This window comes from Leptonychotes weddellii, chromosome 9 (assembly GCF_054177405.1).
Source record: "Leptonychotes weddellii isolate Sample4059 chromosome 9, ASM5417740v2, whole genome shotgun sequence".
NCBI classification, from domain to species: domain Eukaryota; kingdom Metazoa; phylum Chordata; class Mammalia; order Carnivora; family Phocidae; genus Leptonychotes; species Leptonychotes weddellii.
In genome coordinates, this window is record NC_138377.1 from 68,667,815 (window position 1) to 68,689,150 (window position 21,336).

At 43.8% G+C, this 21,336-nt stretch overlaps 2 pseudogenes; both read right to left on the bottom strand.

Annotated features, from left to right (window-relative positions):
- Positions 1 to 21,336, bottom strand: part of LOC102733040 (ubiquitin carboxyl-terminal hydrolase isozyme L3 pseudogene) — a 398,129-nt pseudogene that overhangs the window by 357,935 nt on the left and 18,858 nt on the right.
- Positions 19,274 to 21,228, bottom strand: LOC102739338 (non-POU domain-containing octamer-binding protein pseudogene; annotated as a pseudogene).

Sequence of the window (21,336 nt, forward strand, 5' to 3'; positions counted from 1 at the left end):
TTTTTTTTTTTAAGATTTTATTTATTTATTTATTTATTTATTTTTAATTTTTTTTTTTTTTAGATTTTATTTTATTTATTTGAGAGAGCGAGAATGAGAGAGAGTACATGAGAGGGGGGAGGGTCAGAGGGAGAAGCAGGCTCCTCGCCGAGCAGGGAGCCCGATGCGGGACTCGATCCAGGGACTCCAGGATCATGACCTGAGCCGAAGGCAGTCGCTTAACCAACTGAGCCACCCAGGCGCCCCTAAGATTTTATTTATTTATTTGAGAGAGAGCATGAGACAGGGGAGGGTCAGAGGGAGAAGCAGAATCCCTGCTCAGCAGGGAGCCCAATGTGAGACTCGATCCCGGGACTCCAGGATCATGACCTGAGCCGAAGGCAGTCGCCCAACCAACTGAGCCACCCAGGCGCCCCAGCTCTGGGGTTTTTCTAACCTGACTAAAAAATCAAACCCTTCTCTGTTGCCTCCATTCAGGATCAGGCTTCAATCCACTCATCTCAGCAGACGCCATTATGGAAGTGTTTGGTGTTAGCCTTCCTGCAGCCTGAGCCCCCTAAGTGGGCTGGCATTACAGAGCTACTGTGCCCTTGGGCTGCTTGCTCGAGTCTGTCGCCAGGCCTGCTCTGGAAGGGCTGACTGTGCTGTGCTCCAAGAAAAGGAGGTCAGGCTGTGCTATGCATGTGAACTCAGCCCACTGGGATTTTTGCTTCACCAGCACCCACGTGGGGACTACTTGCCACAGGTCCCGACTTCTAGAAGCCTACTTAGAACAGGCATCTGCATTAGGAGAGAGGGTTCCCGAAACTATTTGTCCCATGTCCCAGGGACCACTTTCTAATGTTTTCTTAGGATAAGGATCATTTTTTGAAAGCTTCCTAGTGGTTGGCGCTGTGCTAAGGATTATAATACCCATTTGGAAGCTTAGTGAGGAAAAGCAACTTGTCCAATTAGTAGCAGAGCCAAGAGACTACCACTCTATCACAGGAAGGTTCATCTAGTCAGTTCTACATGCTAGTTAGGCTTTTGTGCAAAGAGACAGAAAAGTCAGAGGATGGGCATTGTGAAGGCTCCCATTCACAAGATGGGATGTGATTGTGACAGATGGATTCTAGAAATAAAAATTCTGTAGTGACGAGCCTGCTTCTTCTGCCTGTTTCTCCCCCTGCTTTGCTCTCTCTCTCTCTCTCTCTCTTTCTCTCCCTCTCTGACAAATAAACAAATAAAATCTTGGGACGCCTGGGTGGTTCAGTCAATTAAGCGTCTGAAATGAAGATTCTGGAGGGGTGTCATTATTACAACAAGATCTATAGTATCAGAAAAGTTCTCAGGCTTGGGGCGCCTGGGTGGCTCAGTTGTTAAGCCCCACCTTCGGCTCAGGTCATGATCCCAGGGTCCTGGGATCGAGCCCCGCATCGGGCTCCCTGTTCAGTGGGAAGCCAGCTTCCCCTTTCACACTCCCCCTGCTTGTGTTCCCTCTCTCGCTCTCTCTCTGTCAAATAAATAAATAAAATCTTAAAAAAAAAAAAGTCCTCAGGCTTATGAGGACCCTTTATTTCCTTTTAGGATCCTCTCATGGAATATGAATCTTGGATGCCCAGTTACATATGGCCAAGGAAGTCATGTATGACCTTTTTTTGCTCCCCTTTCTTTTTAAATTTAGAAGATAGAATCATTGCAGGTGAACATTTTTGCTTTACCTTGGGGAAGGGAGTAGAAAGAGCAGGAAAGTGTGACAGAGAACGATAGGGAGTATCATGGACTGATCTGTGGAAGAAGAAAACTAAAATCATTATCTCCATCACAAAAAAAAATCCCCCAAAGTCATGAGCACCTTGGTTATAGAGTACACCAAGCACAGCCTCTGGAACCCAGCTCCATTTAACAATATAACAGTATGTTATGCAGGCTAATTTTAAAAATCATCTTTTAGTTACTAATTTGAAGGTGGTGTCATCGTACATATGACTGAATTTCTATGAGCCTTGGTTTCCTCATCTATAAAATGGGGAGCATAGTATCTACCTCAGAGGGTTGTTGTAAAGATTAAATGGAGTAATGTTTCCAAAATGACTAGTCCAGTGCTGCTATCCCATCATTAACACCTTCTTTCTCTTTCTTTCCTTCTTTAAGCTTATTTTATTTTATTTTTTTAAAAGATTTTATTTATTCATTTGAGACAGAGAGATAGAGAGAGAGAGAGAGAGCATGAGCAGGGGAGAGGCAGAGGGAGAGGGAGAAGCAGGCTCCCAGCCAAGCCAGGAGCCAGACGTGGGGCTCGATCCCAGGACCCTGGGATCATGACCTGAGCCGAAGGCAGACACTTAACCATCTGAGCCACCCAGGCGCCCCTTAGCTTATTTTAATGTACACACCATCTAAAACATATCAGTAAAATGTAACCTTCATAAAGGCCCATACATGAAAGGAACAAAAGAAAATGCCTATATTTATCTGTTGTTTATTTTGAAATTTTAAGTTTCTAGAAAAATATATGTATATACATATAATAAAATATATATATATACATATATATGCAATGCTTATTCACTAACAACCTAGCACAATTTGTTGAGTTCTTTTTTTTTTGAACATTGGACAAAATATTGTTTCTTTTTTTTTAAAATATATAATGTATTATTTGTTTCAGGGGTACAGGTCTGTTCTTTCTGAGTTCTTGATCTCAAGATTCAGAGGGCAGGAAGTAGTAGTATTAAAGGATAATATTACAGAATTTATGAGGAAACCTAAAGTAATTTATCTGGCCAAGGAAAGAAGGCTAAAGAGGGACTGTAGTACAGACAAGAATACTGTCCCTGTCACCTTATAAGGAGGTCATAATGGGAGCCATCCTCAGTGCATTATGATCTGTATTCCTCTTCACTAAGCTCTGATGGAGCTTAGTGAACTTAGCAAACAGGGAAGGCTACAGGGGGAAAGACTTCAGATTAGCCTTGCCTCCAACATGGTACATGACCAGCAACAAAGGCAGCGTGTTTACCTGCCTTGAATGTTTTATATTGCTTTGCAGCTTCCTGAAGCTAGTAGACTAAAGGAGATCCATTGGAAAGTTCAACCAATATTCGTTAGCCTACCTGACACAACCTGGCTTCTTTTTTTTTGTAGCGGGAAGACCTATGTGGTGCATTTCATTTCTCCTTGCCTACAGTTCTGACATGAAAGGTAGCCTTAATCTGCCAACTCATTCTGATGAGATTGCTTTGGAAGTCACTCCAAAGTCACTGTGGCTAAATGGGATGTGGTTGTTAAGATAGAAATGCATTTCAGTTAATACCTCAGCTGCGCCGAAGCTAAGCCAGTACCAGCCCTAATTCCTAAAGAAAAACAAATCCACAATAATCCATCTTCTAATTCTGTGCAGAATGGCACAACACCAGATCATGTCAGTTGCTGAGTCCCCTTTCCCTCACACAATGGCCCAGACCAGCCCCTCACAACTTGAGGTCTGCAAGTCGCACATGTACAAGTATGAAGCCAAGACAGCATCATCAACTTCCTTGATTTATCTGAAACGAGGGCCTCTACTCTGATGAGAGAAGGACACCCATTCTTTTTCAGTGGGAAATCACCTTTTCCTGAGCAGCAACCAAAATGAGTTCTGTTTTGTAAACAAGGTTTTTCTGGGTTAAACTTGGTTTTGTCTTCTTGCTTCCTTTGGAGTATCCTTAATCTTCACTATCTCCCCAGGCTCTGAGGCAAGGCCTTGATATTTACTCATTCACACTGAGCTGTAAATGACAGATCTGAGAGTCCATTGCTTTCTAGAAACAGTCACATTTGAATATCATTGTTAAACTGGAGCAAAAAGAATAGGACAAGGAAGGAAGCAGACAAGGTTGGAAACAGACAAGGAAGGAAATAGACAAGAGAGGGAAACAGACAAGGTTGAGGGGAAGATACTGGTTCAGGGCCCCAGGAGGCCAACTATAGCCTGGGGGCCACATCTGGCCTGACACCTGTTTTCCTACAGCCCATGAGCCAAGAATGATCTTTTTACAGTTTTTAAATGGTACGAAAAAAAAATCAAAAGAAGGATATTTTGTGACATGTGAAAATTATATGAAATTCCAATTAGAGGGTCTGCAGTTTTATTAGAACAGAGCCACGCTCATTACACAAAATCTATGGTTGCTTTTGCACTACGAAGGCAAAGTTCAATAGTTGCACCCTGTGGACCGCAGGGCCCATAAAGCCTGAAGTATTAACTACCTGGCCCTTTACAGAAAATGCTTGCTGCCTGCCCCCTTTCGGGTAAACTGTTTATACAGCAGGCAAGTGGCTCCGAAGGAGAAAGCGATCTGGAAAGGGAGAGATGTATCCTTTTAACACCCAATGTGTCTGAATGGGCCAAGCTTTTACTTCAGTTACCATCTTCCTTACTGGCATTAATCAGTAGGCTCATGCCAGGGATAGGAGGCCGTAGAAGATTTCCCAGGGCCTTGGCTCATCCCTCCAAAATGCTTGCTGAGGCAGGGTACCAGTTATCTCACTCATGGCTGGCAGAGGTGCCCTGCTCCGATGCCTAGCTGCCCCCACAGTGTTGACTGAATGGCTAAGTAAATAGTAAATCCCCTAGGAAAAAAAACTCCCTTACCTTATCTTTTGGGTTAAAGTATTTATATTTTTTCTCAGGGCACCTGGGTGGCTCAGTCGTTAAGCGTCTGCCTTCGGCTCAGGTCATCATCCCAGGTCCTGGGATCGAACCGCAAGTCGGGCTCCCTGCTCCGCGGGAAGCCTGCTTCTCCCTCTCCCACTCCCCCTGCTGTGTTCCCTCTCTTGCTGTGTCTCTCTCTGTCAAATAAATAAATAAAATCTTAAAAAAAAAATATATTTTTTCTATCAATTTATTCATTTATTAAATCCTTTATTCCATAAACATTTGTTGAACACCTACTATGTGCTAGGCACCAGACATACAAAGGAGACTGAAATACCGCCCTCGTCCCTGCGTTTGAGGGGCTCATAGTCTAGTGGTGGAGAGACAGGCTGGACATAGTTTTATAACATAAGTACAAGTAGGATGCCGGTGGGAACTCCAAGAACACAGAGACCGTGGGGCGGAAATGGCAGGAATTAATGTTTCGCTACGTACTAAGTCAATCTGTTGGTGAATCACTTGGTTACACATAGAATTTTGAAGAAATGTAAGACTGACACCACCTAATGGGATTCTCAATACTACTTATAGTTTTCCAAAGTGTCAAGCTCTTTTGCCCTGTATTAGTTTGCTAGGGCTGCCATAACAAAGTAGCACAGACTGGGTAGTTTAAACAATACACATTTGTTTTCTCACAATTCCGGAGGCCAGATGTCTGAGATCAAGAGTGAGCAGAACCAACATCTTCTGAGGCTCCTCTCCTTGCCTTGTAGATGACTGTCTTCTCCCTCCTCCCTTTGAGCTAGCAATTCTACTTCTTTTTTAAAAAGTTTTTAAAAAGTAATCTCTTATGCCCAATGTGGGGCTTGAACTCATGACTCCAAGATGAGGAATCTCATGCTCTACTGACTGAGCCAGCCAGGCTCCCACAATTCTACTTTTTGATCCAAGGGAAAGAGAGTTGTAGGTAAAACTGGTTTTTTCCCCCCCCTTTTTCCTTTAAATAGAAAATCTGTAAGATGCTAAAGCACAAGATTTTTGGTATCTTGTTAACACAATGTTACATAAAAAAGGGGTAGACGACAATTCTTGTTCTTCAATGCCTTGAACTCAAGAGGCCAGAGCATCAGGGACAGTGTCCAGCAAAGTGATAGCAGTGCTGGGAGGACCAGTTTCTACAGAGCTACCAGGAGGCCCAGAGAAAGAAGCAGTAAACAACAGATGATATCTGATCAGGCATCTTTGTGAGCAACTGTGAGACTGAATACACCCCAAAGTATTTGGTTAGGAGGACTTTGCAGGGGGCTGGGGTCATGCAGTGAAACAGGTTACAGCAGATTTTATTATTTATTTATTTTTTTAAAGATTTTATTTATTTATTTGAGAGAGAGAGTGAGAGCCAGAGAGAGCACAAGCAGGGGAAAAGCAGAGGGAGAGGGAGAAGCAGGCTTCCCGCTGAGCAAGGAGCCGAATGCGGGGCTCAATTCCATGATCCTGGGATCATAACCTGAGCTGAAGGCAGAGGTTTAACTGAACCACCCAGGCACCCCCAGCAGATTTCAGATAAAAGGATTATGAGCATTAGTTCTGAAATTATACCAATATTAGGTAAAGTTTATGATCTGTATTCCTCTTATTTGTAATGTTATTTTCAGATGTTTTTATTTGCAAGTATTCAGCAAGTCTACCTGGGACGATGGGAAAGAAATATGGCCAGTAGCCTTCTGGTGGAAGCAGGGGAAGTCGGGTAAAATCTGCCTCCTCACCCTGGCTTTGGGGTGGAAAATGTAAGTCTATGTCGTCTCAGCCAGGCTCCAAGCCCACATCTAGTCAAAATCTGTGGTTTCAACCAGCCTGGTTTTAAAAGAAATCTGGTCCTGCATTTCCCAAAGTGACCAATGGGTGAATCATTTTTAAAAGAAAAAAATAAGTGCTCGAACAAACTAACATTTTTTATGTTATCTATGTATAAACATTAATATGCTTGTGGCTCTTAGATAAATACAAAACCAAAACAAATAATGATTTGCAGAAGCAGAACAGCTGATACTGGGTTTAGTGTTAGAATTTGCCTCTAGTGTGATACATTTTTTTTTTAAGATATTATTTTATTTATTTGACAGAAAGAGAGAGAGAGCACAAGCAGAGGGAGAGGGAGAGGGTGAAGCATGCCCCCTGTTGAGCAGGGAGCCTGATGCAGGGCTCCATCCCAGGACCCTGGGATCATGACCTGAGCTGAAGGCAGACGCTTAACCGACTAAGCCACGCAGGCACCCTAGTGTGATACTTTTTTTTTTTTTTTTAAGATTTTCTTTACTTATTTGACAGAGAGAGACACAGCGAGAGAGGGAACACAAGCAGGGGGAGTGGGAGAGGGAGAACTAGGCTTCCCGCTGAGCAGGGAGCCCGATGCAGGGCTCGAACCCAGGACCCTGGGATCATGACCTGAGCCAAAGGCAGACGCTCAACCATCTGAGCCACCCAGGTGCCCCAATGATACATTTTTATATATCAAAATAAAAACATTAAGGTAGAGAATACTAATACTAATAATCAAATATTTCTATTAAACCAGGTATCCAGTATGGACTCCAACATCAGTGACCCTTTGCAGGGTTTGAGTGTAAACACAATCCAACTTCAGGCACCAGCACTGAGTGGCATCTTAATCATAAGGTAGTTATTCAGATAATTGGAATTGTGTTAAACATACGATCCAGAATAAAGTGACAGCGTAATATTAAAAATATTTATTAAAGAAAAACCCTTGGACCCCTGAGGATATATCTATGGGCCTGGACCCCATTTTGATAAAGGCACTTTTATAAGTTTATGAAAGACTGTCAAGAGAAAGAGGCCTAGTTCCCCAAACATCCAGGGTCTTTCAAGAAAGGCACTGGGCAGTGCCAGAAGGTGACACTAAATGTCCTCTACTCTGCAGGTTTGGGTGCTGAGCCTTTTATTTCTTGAGCTCCCAGTCTTATCGTGTTAATACCTAACCCTTGGGAAATGACTAACAGATGTTCATTTCCTGTGATGTTGAAATTAGTTCTTTATTATTGACTTCTACTTTTCCCCTTATTCTGAAAAGCCAGACCCTGGCTCAGAATATTTAAAATCAGCTATATGAAGCACCATTTATTTGTTGAGGGGCAGACCATGTGCTTGGTCTGAATGCAGCAATGGCAAAGATCTGTCCTCTTGTTATTCCATCAGAATTCACATCTGTTAACCTCTGGGGCATCACACCAAAACCATCTGCTTTACCAGTATTTGCTAGGGGGATTGGGAGTAGGGGTGAAAGGGACAGAGAAAGAATAAATTGGGAAACTTTCTTTTGGCCTTTCAGGGTGCTGAGAGGTATCCAGATTCAACTGGTACATGAGAGCCATAGAAAAAAACATTCCTGTCCTCTTTAGATGTAAGCAAGGCTGAAAGTCAAGACTTGGGGCACCAGAATAAAATTCTTTTTCTTATAATTTTTTGAAAAGAATAAGAAAACCCTTGAGAACTTGCAGATACGTAAAATTTTATCTATACATGCATGGATCAGCCACGAAAAGTGAAATATCTCAAGTGATCAAGCCACATGAATGAAAAACCTCAATTAACTCTTGATTTGAATAGTGAACATGACCCCTAGAGAAAAAAAGTCATTACTACATTGCATTGATAAAAATCACTCTCTCCCTCCCATAACTGAGTTCTCTGTCTATAGGTACATGGTTAGCATAGAAAATAACCTTTCTATGTGTTTAGATTCATGGTGCCCAACCCAGGGTATACATAAAGGTCACTTGGGAAAGTTTCTTGGGGTTTTTTTTGGAGATTTTAATTTTTTTTTAATTTGTATTTTTTATTATTTTTAAAGATCTTATTTATTTATTTATTTGACACAGAGAGAGAGAGAGCACAAGCAGGGGGAGCAGGAGAGGGAGAAGCAGGCTCCCTGCTGAACAGGGAGCCCAATGCGGGACTCGATCCCAGGACCCTGTGATCATGACCCGAGCCGAAGGCAGACGCTTAACCATCTGAGCCACCCAGACGCCCTTTTTTGAGGTTTTTTTAAAAAAGATTTATTTATTTATTTTAGAGAGAGAGAGAAAGAAGCAGAGGGAGAGAGAGAGAGAGAATCCTCAAGCAGACTCCCCACTGAGCATGGAGCCCAGTGTGGAGCTCAATCCCAGGACCTTGAGATCAAGATCTGAGCTGAAACCCAAGAGTCGGACACTCAACCAACTGAGCCACCCAGGCGCCCCCCCCTTTTTAAAAAAGATTTATTTATTTGAGAGAGTGAGTGAGAGAGAAAGCATGAGTGGGGGGTGGGGTGCAGAGGGAGAGGGAGAAGCAGACTCCCCACAGAGCAGGGACCCAGATGCAGGGCTCCATTCCAGGACCCTGGAATTATGACCTGAGCCAAAGGTGGACACTTAACCAATTGAGCCACCCAGGCGCCCTTAAACTTGGGAAAGTTTTAAAACATGCTGTGATCTGGTCCCATCCCTGAAGATTTGGATTTAATTGGTCCAAGGGTGGAGTCCAGGCACTGACATGGTTTAAAAGTTCCTCTAGGCAATACTAATGTGTAGAAATGTTAAGGACCACTGATTCGGACAAAAACTTGATATTTTTCTGCAGCTGCTGGTAAGCTAATTTCAGAAGCTAATCATTCAAAAGAACTTGTTAGGTCAGGGGAAAGAGGTATTAGAAAGAAGAATCCAGAAGATGTGTAATTCAGTGAAGAAAAACAATAACATCGAAGCCAGCATGGATTTTACAACCTCAGTAATCTTAACATTTTAGGTCAGATAATTCTTTGTTATGGGGAACTGTTCTGTGCATTGTAAGATGTTTAGCAGCAGCCCTGGCTTCTACTCCTTAGGTATGCACTACGGATCTTCCCTCAGGTGTGACAACCAAAAATGTCTCTAGGCATTGACAAATGTCTCCTGGTGTGTACCCCCAACTTGCATTTGATAACCACTGATCTAGACAATTAGAGTGTGGCTTTTTCCTTCTTCTTTATCTAAATCTGCTTTATCTTCCCTAAAATTAGCAAGTCTAATAAGTTCTTAAAACCCATCTGGTACTGGCTCAAAATTTACCAGCTTTGCAGAAAGGCCAGGAAGGCTCTGTTTAATGATGAAGATAGCCATCTTCATGGATGCTTTGGAATTAAGGTAGCATCCAAAATGAAAGGGGTTTTTATTGTTTGTTTGTTTGTTTTTAATGTGGAGTCATGAATCTTACTATAGATTAATCTTTTGGAGGAGAAGACCTGAGATCCAAAATTAGTTTTTTAAAAAATACAAACCACAAAACAATTGTACTCTAGTCAAACCAAGAGGACTTTTTGAAACACAGACATATTTCAGCGATACCAGAGAATAGTTTTGATGCATTTGTCCTAAATTCACTTCTTAAAATATCACTAGATTTACTAAAACCCTATTTTTTATATCACACAGAATAACCAATCTGTGAACTAGTGTAAGGAAGAAAGCTCTAACAGACTGACAATGAAATCATTCATATGGGACCGTGACAAACCTCAGGGGGACTGTTAATTTTCTGTTTTCAGAATGACTTCGTTGACACCAGATATTACAGTTAGTACAAAAATCACCCGTGGCAACAGCACTTGATTTGAAAAGCCGTAGGCTTACAGATGCATCGAGGTTGAGGTCGTTAGGGTAGGGACTAAATACTACTTCTCCCATAGTGCCCAGAATTCTGTGGATCTACATTTGCCAGTGTTTATGGATTACTGAGTGCTACCCCTGCGCTGGGTGCCTGACTTGCATTCTCTCATTAACCTTCGCAAAAGCCCTCAGAGCAGTTAGTCTTATTATCCCTATTTTATAATAGAGGAACTTCTTTTGGAGCTTAAAGTGTTAAACTTCCCAAGGCCACAATGCTAGTAAGTAGTGCTACATATCTATCTCAGAAGTTCCTGGACTTTTTTGGTTCATAACGTGCTTAGTGTTTCAGTAGTATTTTCCCAGTGCACCTGGGCCAAGAGAGAAACACCCAACAGTTCCATTTATTATGTAGTTAGGTGCAAAGAACTTTATAAATATTTCTGTCCCAACAACTTAGTAGTCATTTTGAGGAAACAACACACATAAACTGGAAGAAAAAAATAACGTATTTTATTTCATTCCTAAAGAAACCCTATCCCTTATTAGTGGGATGGGTATACCTGTTTGACAAGCACGGCTTCTCAAACTTGGAATTGGACACCACCAGCCTCATTTTCTGTTCCATGTTGAGTTTTGCGTGTTACTTGTTTTTTAGCTCAGCAACTTCCAAAGACCTAGCTTTGAAAAGATACGATGCTATCAAAAGGAGTGTTTCAATCTAATGTTGAAGCTATGAATGAACTACTATGAGTGAGTTGTTTGTGCCGTATCTGACAGATGTCAAGTCTTGCTGTGCTTTTCTTGAAAATATAAAAGGTGCTCACTGTTGGGGAACTGCAAGTCTATCTATTTCTTTCCACTAGGCTGTGAGCCATTTGATCAGTTGCCATATTCTCTTATTCATCCCCATATACTCACCCTTGGCATAGGGCTTGGCACATAAGCACACAGTGGGTGAAAGGAGAGGTCTGAGTTGTTCCTGGTTCTTGGTTCCACCTCTCATTCTCTACAGAGAAGATCTGAACTCTTCTGAGTCTTCTAAGGGTGACTTTCTTCCCAAAGCTTGTTGATTTCAGACCCCCCTTCCTAAAGGTGAGCTCAAACTGGCCTCCAAGGACTGGGGAACCCAGAGCCCTATCACCAAGACCTGTTCATTCTAGCAAAGTCAGAGTCAAGCAAATCTGTCCCCGCAAAGTCAAACCCTCTGTGACCTCTGTGATCTCCACAGCTGTCCCCAAAAGCAGCAGCTCCAACAGTCACACATGTTTGCCTCCAAGGCTGTGAGGTGGCTCTTTTTAGAGAATGAGAACAGGGAGGGAGGTGGGGAGGAGTTTGCAACTAGGACAAAGTGTGACCTTAACAGGAGTGAATGCTCTTGCATTGGTTTCTACAGTCCTGATACACCAGTCAATTTATTTGAATGGCAGAACAAACTTACCATCTGTCAGCTTCCCACAGTCCCATTCTGGGGCTATGGCTGAAAACAGCCACCACTCACTCTCCTTTGAGACAGTGTTCTTCATTTCATCTCCCACAGCATGGAGTTCTCAATTAATTCTTGCTATTGGTCTAATGTCTGGCCATGGCCTTCCATTACATCATTAATGCTGGTAGAACCAGATTAACAAATACATCCATGAAAAGCCCATGACATTGCTTGTTCAGTAATCCCACTCCTAGGTACTTCTACAGATATTCTCACAGATTTGAGAATGACATACATGTATTATCAATTACAGCAGTATTTTTAATGAAAGATTAGAAATAACTGATAATATCCTTTAATAGGGAACTATTAAACTATGACACTTTACACATAGAATATTAGGCAGTCTTTTAAAGCAGGGGTCAGCAAACTTTTTCTGTAAAGGGCCATACAGTAAAATCTTAAGTTCTGCAGATCATCCATTCTCTGTTGCAATTACTCAACTCTGCCATTGTCGGACAAAAGTAGCCACAGACAGTGAATACATGAATGGGCATGACTGTGTTGCAATAAAACTTTATTTACAAAAACAGGTGCAGACCTGTGGCCTGTAGTTTGCCCAGCCTGATTTAAATGAATGAGGCAAGTCTATATATACTGCTATAGAAAGAGTCCTAAGATATGTCATTATGCAAAGTAAACCAAGGAGGAAAAGAGATACAAGGACATAAGTAAATACGCAGAATACCCTGGCAGAATACAGAAGGCTGTATAAGGAACTAAATGTGGTTCCATCTGGGGATGGCACCAGAAGGGCTGAGAGAAAGGGGAAATGGTTTCAAAGGAGCAAAATTCCAATTTGTGATATTAAGGCTGACCATTTGTATACTCCTTCCATAACCAGCATTCCTCTGCCTGACTTCCCCTTATGACTGAAGCACATTTGATTCCCCATGTAAATTGCAAACTCTTTTGAAGGACTCTTTTTATATTTGCAGGCTTTCCTGCTTCTTGCCACAACATACAATTTATCACAATGTTTTGCACAAAGCAGGCTTTCTTTATATACTTATGACATGAAAATGGTAAAATAAATACTCACTTATAAAGATAATGGTGGGAGGGAACCCACCATTGCAACTCTTGATAGCAAGAGTTGCATGCTATTCCTCCCACTCTCCCCACGATTCAGTTACTCTCGTATAGGTAGAATCAAATTAAAGCACACTTCAAGGACATTGAAGGAAACAACATGGGGAAATACGTGGCCCATCATGGGGCTCATTCCATGTTGAATATCCACCTGAATTAAAGGACTGTTGTGGCACAGTGGCTGTTCCATGTTCCCCACACCACCTCCTCCTGAGCACACTTGAAGACATTCCCTGGCCGCCCTGGCCGCTCATGTCTGAGTCGTCCCTGGGCCCACAGGGAGTGTGTCTGCAAGTGCAGGGGGCTCACAGCTCTCTGGACACCTACACACCAGGCATGAGTCAGGGCAAAACGGGAAACACCCCCTCCGCCCCCAAAGGAAGGTTATGTCCAGTCACGGATGGCCCAGCTGTGAGATATTTTCAACTCCTGGGGAGGTGGTGTGGGTGGGAGACATTTGGAGTGACCGTATGGGCGGCTGCCTTCTCATTCTCCTGAAGGACTCACTCAGCTCCCTCCCGGAGAACAAGAGGACGGGCAATACAATTCTCAGATGCTTGCTTTCCAGTGATACTATGACCCTGATGTGAGTTGCCATGACAATTTACACATATTAGATCCGCACTCTTTGGGTCTTTTTATGTCCTTACGGGGAATGAAGCCTGATATTTCGCGTTGAAATTCTATCCCTTCTTACAGACTCTCCAGGTCAGAGATTCCAGCTCCAATGACCTCGACATCCTTGCTCCCATTGTAGGAGCAGGACACCCCTCTTGTTGATGGCCTATGGTGGCTAGATGAATGGGGCTCTGGGCGTGGATTCAGGCATTTGGGTGTACCTTGAGCGGGGGAAAGAGCGGAAGAGAGGACAGTCTGTCATAAGAAAAACTGAATCAGCTGATTAAAAGTCAAGCACAAAATCTTGGCTTTGGAAGCGACCAGAAAAGCTAACTAGCTCAGGTGCAGCATCCCGCAGATGGAGAGTAAACACAGAAAGGGGAAGTGACCTGCCCAAGGTCACAGAGCTACTTGGTGGCAAACAGAGGATTAAAATGGAGTCTCTTGACTCCATTTCCAGTCCAGTGCCTTTCTAGATGACACGTGATAGGAACACCATATAGCATAGTAGATTTCCTCAAAAAGCAGAAAAGAGGGCCTGCCTTCCTTTAATTTCCTGCTGAAGAGTTGCATGCTATTGTCTGGTGCTGGAGGCTGATTATGATGGACATTCCTAAAGATATTAATGAATTCTTTCCTCTTCCGTTGACTGTGCCACAGGTGTGTGTAGGGCTGATTCAAGGGGATTGATTGCGAGGGATGACTCTCCCCAAAGTCTCCAAAATGTCTGTTCTAAAAGAGCAGGCCAAATAAAAATACATTTTTTTTTTAATGTAAAAAGAAAACAGACACAGTATACTTGGTTCCAGATTTGCCAACTCTGAGAATCTGCCAACTCTTTATTGCTTCTGCAGTATGCAGAGCTTTAGAATTGGAGCACCTTGATAGGTAGCACCTACATACAAGGTGATGAGGAGGAGGAGGAGGAGGAGGAGGGAACATTTCTTGAATGCATACTATGTGCTAATCACATAGCTAAAACCAAATCACATAGGAAAGGCTTTACATTTATTCTCTCATTTGATCTTCTCAGTAACACCAAGAGGTAGATACTGTTATTCCCATTTCCAGAGGGTAAGCTGAGGCTCAGAGAAGTCTCATGGCTACAAAGAGGTAGATGCAGTATTTATATTCAGACGGGCGCAAGAGCCTGTCTACACCCGATTTTTCCTGTAAATTAGAAACACAGCATTTAGAGGTGGAAGGTGCCCGTCTCATCCAAGAGGCACCTTTAATAGGTGAAGAAACAGGCACCCAGAGAAGTGGAATGGTTTGTTCTAGTTACATAATCAGTGACAAACCCCAGGTTTCCAGGCTCAGAAGAATGCCCTCTACTGGATCACTGAAAAGGGTTTTCCCTTGTTTTTTTTTTTTTTAAATGCCTCTGGCAGTGCATTTCGTCAGCAGCTCTCCAGATCTTTAAGGAGAGCTGTTTAGTGGCAGATTAATCCAGATCAGCTACACACAAAAGGGTAGTACTGTGTAGCAGCTAAGAATTTTGGCGCCATCAGCCATCAGCTACAGTCTTGGGTTATTTATTGATCTTCTCTATGCCTTCTTCATCTTCAACTTTCTTCATCTGTAAAGTAGGGGTAGCAACTTCCTGGAGTTGTGAGTATATATGCACAGGGCTGGACACAATGGGAACTCTGCGTAAGTATAAGCTGGCTTACATAATGATCTGTTCTTATAAATGTGGGGGAGAGGAGAGATGGGGGAGGAAGAGGGATTGTCCCCACACTATGCAAGTAGCACTCTGGCTAATAGGCCATGTGGCCACTCTGTCCTTTTCCCTTGATGCCTTTTAGAGCTGTATCCAATCTGTTCACACTGCCTAAGCTCCAGTCCACTGGAGCCACGTTTCGTGTCTGCCACACAACCAGCAAGCACTCCTTGCCCTCAGTCCATCCTCCTCGAGAGCCTTGGGTAGGGCAAATCACTTCACTGGCAACTCACTTCCACTGGGCCTGGGTTTACCCATCAGTTAAAGGAGCAACTAAAGAGAGTAAAATGTTATGAATTAATTTAACTATATATTAAATAGAACTTTATGGGTGAAGTTAGGGGCACCTGGGTGGCTTAGTCGGTTAAGCGTCTGCCTTCAGCTCAGGTCATGATCTCAGGGTCCTGGGATCGAGCCCCGCATCGGGCTCCTTGCTCAGCAGGAAGCCTGCTTCTCCCTCTCCCTCTCCCTCTGCTGCTCCCCCCTCTTGTGCTCTCTCTCTCTGTCAAATAAATAAATAAAATCTTTAAAAAAAAAAGAACTTCATGGGTGATCTAAGAATCTGTCAAGCATTTTCTCTCTGGGAAACTATTCCAAAAAACTATTCAGCAAGGAAATTTTGGGGATATGATCCCTTGTGACCTGGAAATACCCTATAAAAATCATGCAGTTTTGGAAGAAGGAGGATTTTCAAAGGGTGAGGACAGGGATGGTGGGTGGGGGTGGGAGATGGGGGGAAATAATGATTCATCTTAGAAGCTGTATTCGAATAGGAGAGGCTGGAAACTGGCACCTTACAAGGGGCTGGGTCCTGAGCATTCTGCTGCCTTTCTGCACAGATAATTACTTTGATGACCTACAGCGAATCCAAAGCGACAGCTGACATGATGCCACCATCCTGAAGGTTGTTGACCTGAAGTAGCCCAGATGCTGCTGCTGCATCAATGTTAGGTGATACACAGACCTGAGACGTGTAGAGGGAGTGCATAGAGAGGGCAACGTTCTCAGAGCCTGAGGTCAACAGGCTCCCATTGCCCTTTTAGGGAAGCTCCCCCTACCCCCCATCTCCAGTTCTGTTTTCTTCCCTTCCCTGTGTTGGTTAACTTAATGGTTGCTCAGCCTGGCTGACAGCAAGGAGCATCTGAGGACCCAGGAGCTATGCTGGTAGAAGTTCCCTGGGTGTTTCAGCAGTTGCCCAGTTTGGGCACGACCCTGAGATCAAGACCTGAGCCAAAACCAAGAGTCAGATGCTTAACCAACTGAGCCACCCAGGCGCCCCTCCATCTCCTATTCTTAACCTCTGAAGGTTGGGTTCTAAGAAATAGACTGTTTTGCACAGAGGGATAAAGTGTGTGGTTTGGGTCCCTCCGGTAGGTAAGAAGGAAGGAGTTGAATTCTGCCTCTGCTCTTGGGGCCCGGCCACAAGCCCTGGCAGCCCACGGGAAGGGCCACTGTTGCCTCACTGATCTGAGGGCTGCCTGCGTCTCATCGCAACAGCCATGAGGCGCCATGGGAGTGCCTCTTTACGATGTGTCTTCCTGAAGAGGGTGCTTTTCCTCATTCACAAGGTAGAATTCCTGCTAGGTGCTGGGGGTAGAATGGTGCTCACCTTTTCCTCATGGCTTTTTTCACTTAACACAGATCCAAACATGTGTAATGAAAACAGCCTGAATTTATATTTTTTACTAAAAGTTAAATTATGATCCTCTCATAAAGGCATAAAACCTCTTTTACAGGAAAAAAAAAAAGAATTCCTTTTATATTATCATGTATAATATATGGGGACTAAAAGAAAGTCAGCCTTCCCACCCGGCCAAGAAGGGCAGAATTCTCTTGTTTAGTGGGACTAAACCTTCCATGCTTAGTTCCATAAGATGCTTATTGACGTTCTCAATCCTTGCACAGGGGCGGACATCCTGTAGAATCTGCTTGCGAACCCCAGGTACACCCCCACTATCTGACTGGAGGGCGGAGGGCTCAATTGCAGCTGCTGGTTGAGCTCATTGCTGAGCCAGCATGTTCCATGGGGAAGCAATTAGACAGATCAGAACCAGAAGCTGCCCCAGAGAGCGTATGAATTAAACACTGGAGACCCGAAGTACAGAAGCTACTTCCACTTAGCATCAACTTCACTTTTTCATCTTTAATTTGGGTTGAAGAGTTCTGAGATGTTGTCAGCATTCCTAAAGGGCCTTTCAGTTTTCAGACACTCTTTTTTTTTTTAAAGATTTTATTCATTTATTTGACAGAGACACAGCGAGAGAGGGAACACAAGCAGGGGGAGTGGGAGAGGGAGAAGCAGGCTTCCTGCTGAGCAGGGAGCCCGATGCAGGGCTTGATCCCAGGACCCTGGGATCATGACCTGAGCCAAAGGCAGACGCTTAACGACTGAGCCACCCAGGTGCCCCCAGACACTCTTTTTTCTCAAAAGTTACTGGTTCTCTACTGCAAATATGTATGTGTTTTAAAAAATATTTTATTTATTTATAAGAGAGATAGAAAGAGAGCATGAGCAGGGGGGAGGGACAGAAGGAGAAGGAGAAGTAGACTCCCCCTTGAGCAGGGAGCCCAATGTGGGGCTCGATGCCAGGACCCTGGGATCATGACCTGAGCCGAAGGCAGAAGTTTAACCGACTGAGCCACCCAGGCACACCTCATTCACTAAACTTTCAACAACTACTTGTAGAATATGTATTCTGTGCCAGGCACCATGCTAAACACCAGGAATAAACATATTTAAAAAATCACTTTTGCTGCTCTTATGGAATATTTAGTCTACCAGGATGGACAAACAAGTAAATATGTCAAATTATAATATAATATAATAAGTACTAAGCTACTTATGAAAACAAAGTACCATGAAAACACATGGGACATGCCCCTAACGTGGACCAGTGGGGAGGAGTCAGGGAAGGACTCACAGAGGAAGTGATGGATGAAACATCTGGAATAATGTTTGAGCAAATATCTGGGTATTGTGGCCAAGCCACGCTGACACATAAAATTAACCACCACAGTCGGTAAACTCAAGAAGAGACACTTCTGTTGATGGTGGAGGCAAAAGTGTGATTGTAATATATTAAAAGGCTAACAGGAAGTAAGGAAGTATGTCATTGAGATTTATGGTTCCCAAACCAGGCTGAATTTGAAAACACCTGGGAAGTTTTTTAAAATCCCAATGCTTCAGGCAGCACCCAATATCAACTAAATCAGAATCTTTGTTGGTAGGTCCCAGGCATTAGTGTTTTCTAAAATTCCTCCATTGATTCCACTGTGCCAGGTTTGAGAACCCTTAATATAGATTGAATACCTCTCAAACTTTAAAGTGCATGTAAATTTCCTAGTAACCCTGGGTTGGGGCCCATGATTCTGCATTTCTAACAACTGGAGCCCCCAGGGATGCCAATGTAGTCTGCCAATCCACAGATTATGCTTGGAGTAGTGACGGTATAGATAATTCTTTTCAGTAAGTTTGACTATGAAAAATACAGTGAAATAGGACAGGTGGCAAGAAGAAGATATGAAATCAAGGACGGATGATTATTATCATTTTAAAGCACAATATAAAAGCATGTTTGTACAGTCCTGGGAATGGTCCAGGAAAAAGAGAAGTTAACAAAGGAAGAGAGATGGGGGCAACTAAAAAAGCAAAGTTCTTGAGGAAGCTAGAGGAGTAGGGTCCCGAGTGCAGGTAGAGTGAGTAGAGTCTTTTTTTTTTTTTTTTTTAAGGCTTAAAACGTATTTTAATAAGTTGATGCTGTATTACTGCTCCATTTCTCAGAAAAACTCCAAAGATATCAGGGACAAATCAAACATGGTACACCAATTAAAAAAATGCACCACATAACTACCTAAGATAGGCAAGGCTAAGGGCTACTGTCTGACCTTCAGCATGCAGCAACCCTGTTCCCAAGATTGTACTAGGCCTGTCAAGAAAAGCTGTGAACAGCAACATGATAGACACAAAAGGGCCATTCCCGGGTTGTCCTAACCCAAGAAAAAAGATGGAGGCAACTTGACACATGGGGTTTTTTTAAAGATACACTAAAACGAAAATCTCTAAGAGAAAATGTTTTCCTCAGGACATGAAGGGGTAATATATGGGATATAACAGAACCGTATGTATGTTGTCTGTGACCTCTGTGGACATTTGCCTGAATTCCCGGCTGCGAGTGAATGGAACAATGGGGCTAAGGTCATTGGGGGATGCTTGTTTTTGTGGTGTATGTGGCAATGTCTCTGAGAAACCAAATAGAACAGGATGGACAAAGAATGAAATGATCAAGATTAATGGGGGCTCTAACTGGATCCATTTTGCCATGGTGCCCCCTCCACCACAGACCCTCAACAATCATGTGAGACTTCAGGAATGCACCACACGAAATCAATTAGTTAAACGATATACCACACAGAACTGATTTGTTAAATATCGCCCCTCCCTTGCCCTCAGCCTCCAGCAAACTCCCTCAGAGTAGTACAGTCAAGGAAGACCTAACTATTGGGAGGAATCCCTAACACTTTTCCAGGGCAGAGTTCTGGCTAGTCCAAAAAGGGTCCTTCTTTTAAGGGTTTTTGGGAAACTAGACATTGAAATTTTTATTAGTATCGGCGACGTTTGTTTGGAGCAAATTCAGCTCCAGGAGCTGCATGGTTGAATGCAGGAGGGGTTCGACCAATTGCCCCAATTCCTTCCATTGTAGCAGCTTGGCCAAAGCGTTCAGTTGTTGGTGGGGTCAATTCCAAGTTCCATCTGGCATCATAGCGGCAGTTCCTGGAGGAGCTGGGGTACCAGCTGGTACTGGAGCAGGGGACATGGCGCCTCTGTTGTTGATGCCCATAGCACCTCCCATAGCCATCTGGCCCATCCGTATCTCCTGTTCTCTCGCATCAGGGCGTGTTCCCTTGAATCCTTCCTGCTGTTGCCGCATCATTTCTTCCTGTTGCCGCGCATCTCTTCCTCATGGTGCCTGCGTTCCTCCTCCTGCCTGAGCTCCAGTTGCTTTCATTTTTGCACTTCTTGGTTGTGCAGCTCTTCCATCCTCCGAAGTTCTTCTTGACGTCTCATCAAATCCTGTCTCATAAGCATGACCTGGTGCTCATGGCGAGCAGCCTCCATCTCCATCTCCGGCTTCTCACGAGCTTCCTTGATGTTGCAGTCCACTTGGTCCTGCTGCTGCTTCTCCATCTCAATGAGTGCCTTCCAGCGCATGGCATGCTCATACTCAAAGGAGCCAGGCTGTGTAAATCTGGGTGGCTGCTCTTGCTCCTTGTGAAATTGCTGGTTCTTTATAACCAGCTTCTCTGGAAGTCCCTCTTCATCCAGCTGGTCCATGGGCTCCACCATCACAGGCCAAGGAAATGTGGTTAGCAGGAAGGAGCCTTCACTGCACCTGTCCAGAACTTTCCGAGCAGCTGGCTCCGCTGAGAATTCAGCAGTGCCTTTTTCTGAGGGCCTTCCTCGATCATCCACGATGACTATAGCCCTTTCCACCTGGCCAAACACCGAAAAGGCTTCCTCCAGCAGTTCATTGGAAACATACTGAGGAAGGTTTTGGACTGTAAGGGATGCACTATGGCAGACAAAGCGCACATGCAGCTGCTTTCCATGGAGTGGCACGTTGTCCAGTTCTACTTTGGCAATCTCCGCTAGGGTTTGTGTTTCCAAGCTGATAAAGCCAAAGCCCTTATCCTTATGAATGAAGACTTCTCCTGCCTTCCTGTATTTCTCAAATAGTTTCCTCATCTCCTCCTCAGTGATCTCAGGAGGAAGATTGCCCACAAAGAGCCGGCTACGTTGGGTGAAGGTCTCCTCTCCTGGTTTCCTAAAATTCTTCAGGTCAATAGTCAAGACTTCATTTTGGCTGCTGGCTTGTTGACCATTTGCAGGTATTGGTGGCCATGGCGTCTGCTCTTGCTGTTGCTGGTGCTGCTGGTGGTGATGCTGATGATGCTTCCTTGGAGTATGGTTTTGATTCTCCAAGTTAAAGGTTTTATTGCTCTGCATTTTTGCACCCCTCTACCAACTGTTCTCTCCTCAGAGTAACAGTGACGCTACCTGAGTGAGTGGAGTCTTAATGGATAGGGAACCAGCTGGGGAGAAGGAAGGAGGAGGAAACATGCACACAGGCCTAGAGGAAGAGGCCTGGGGGACTTATCT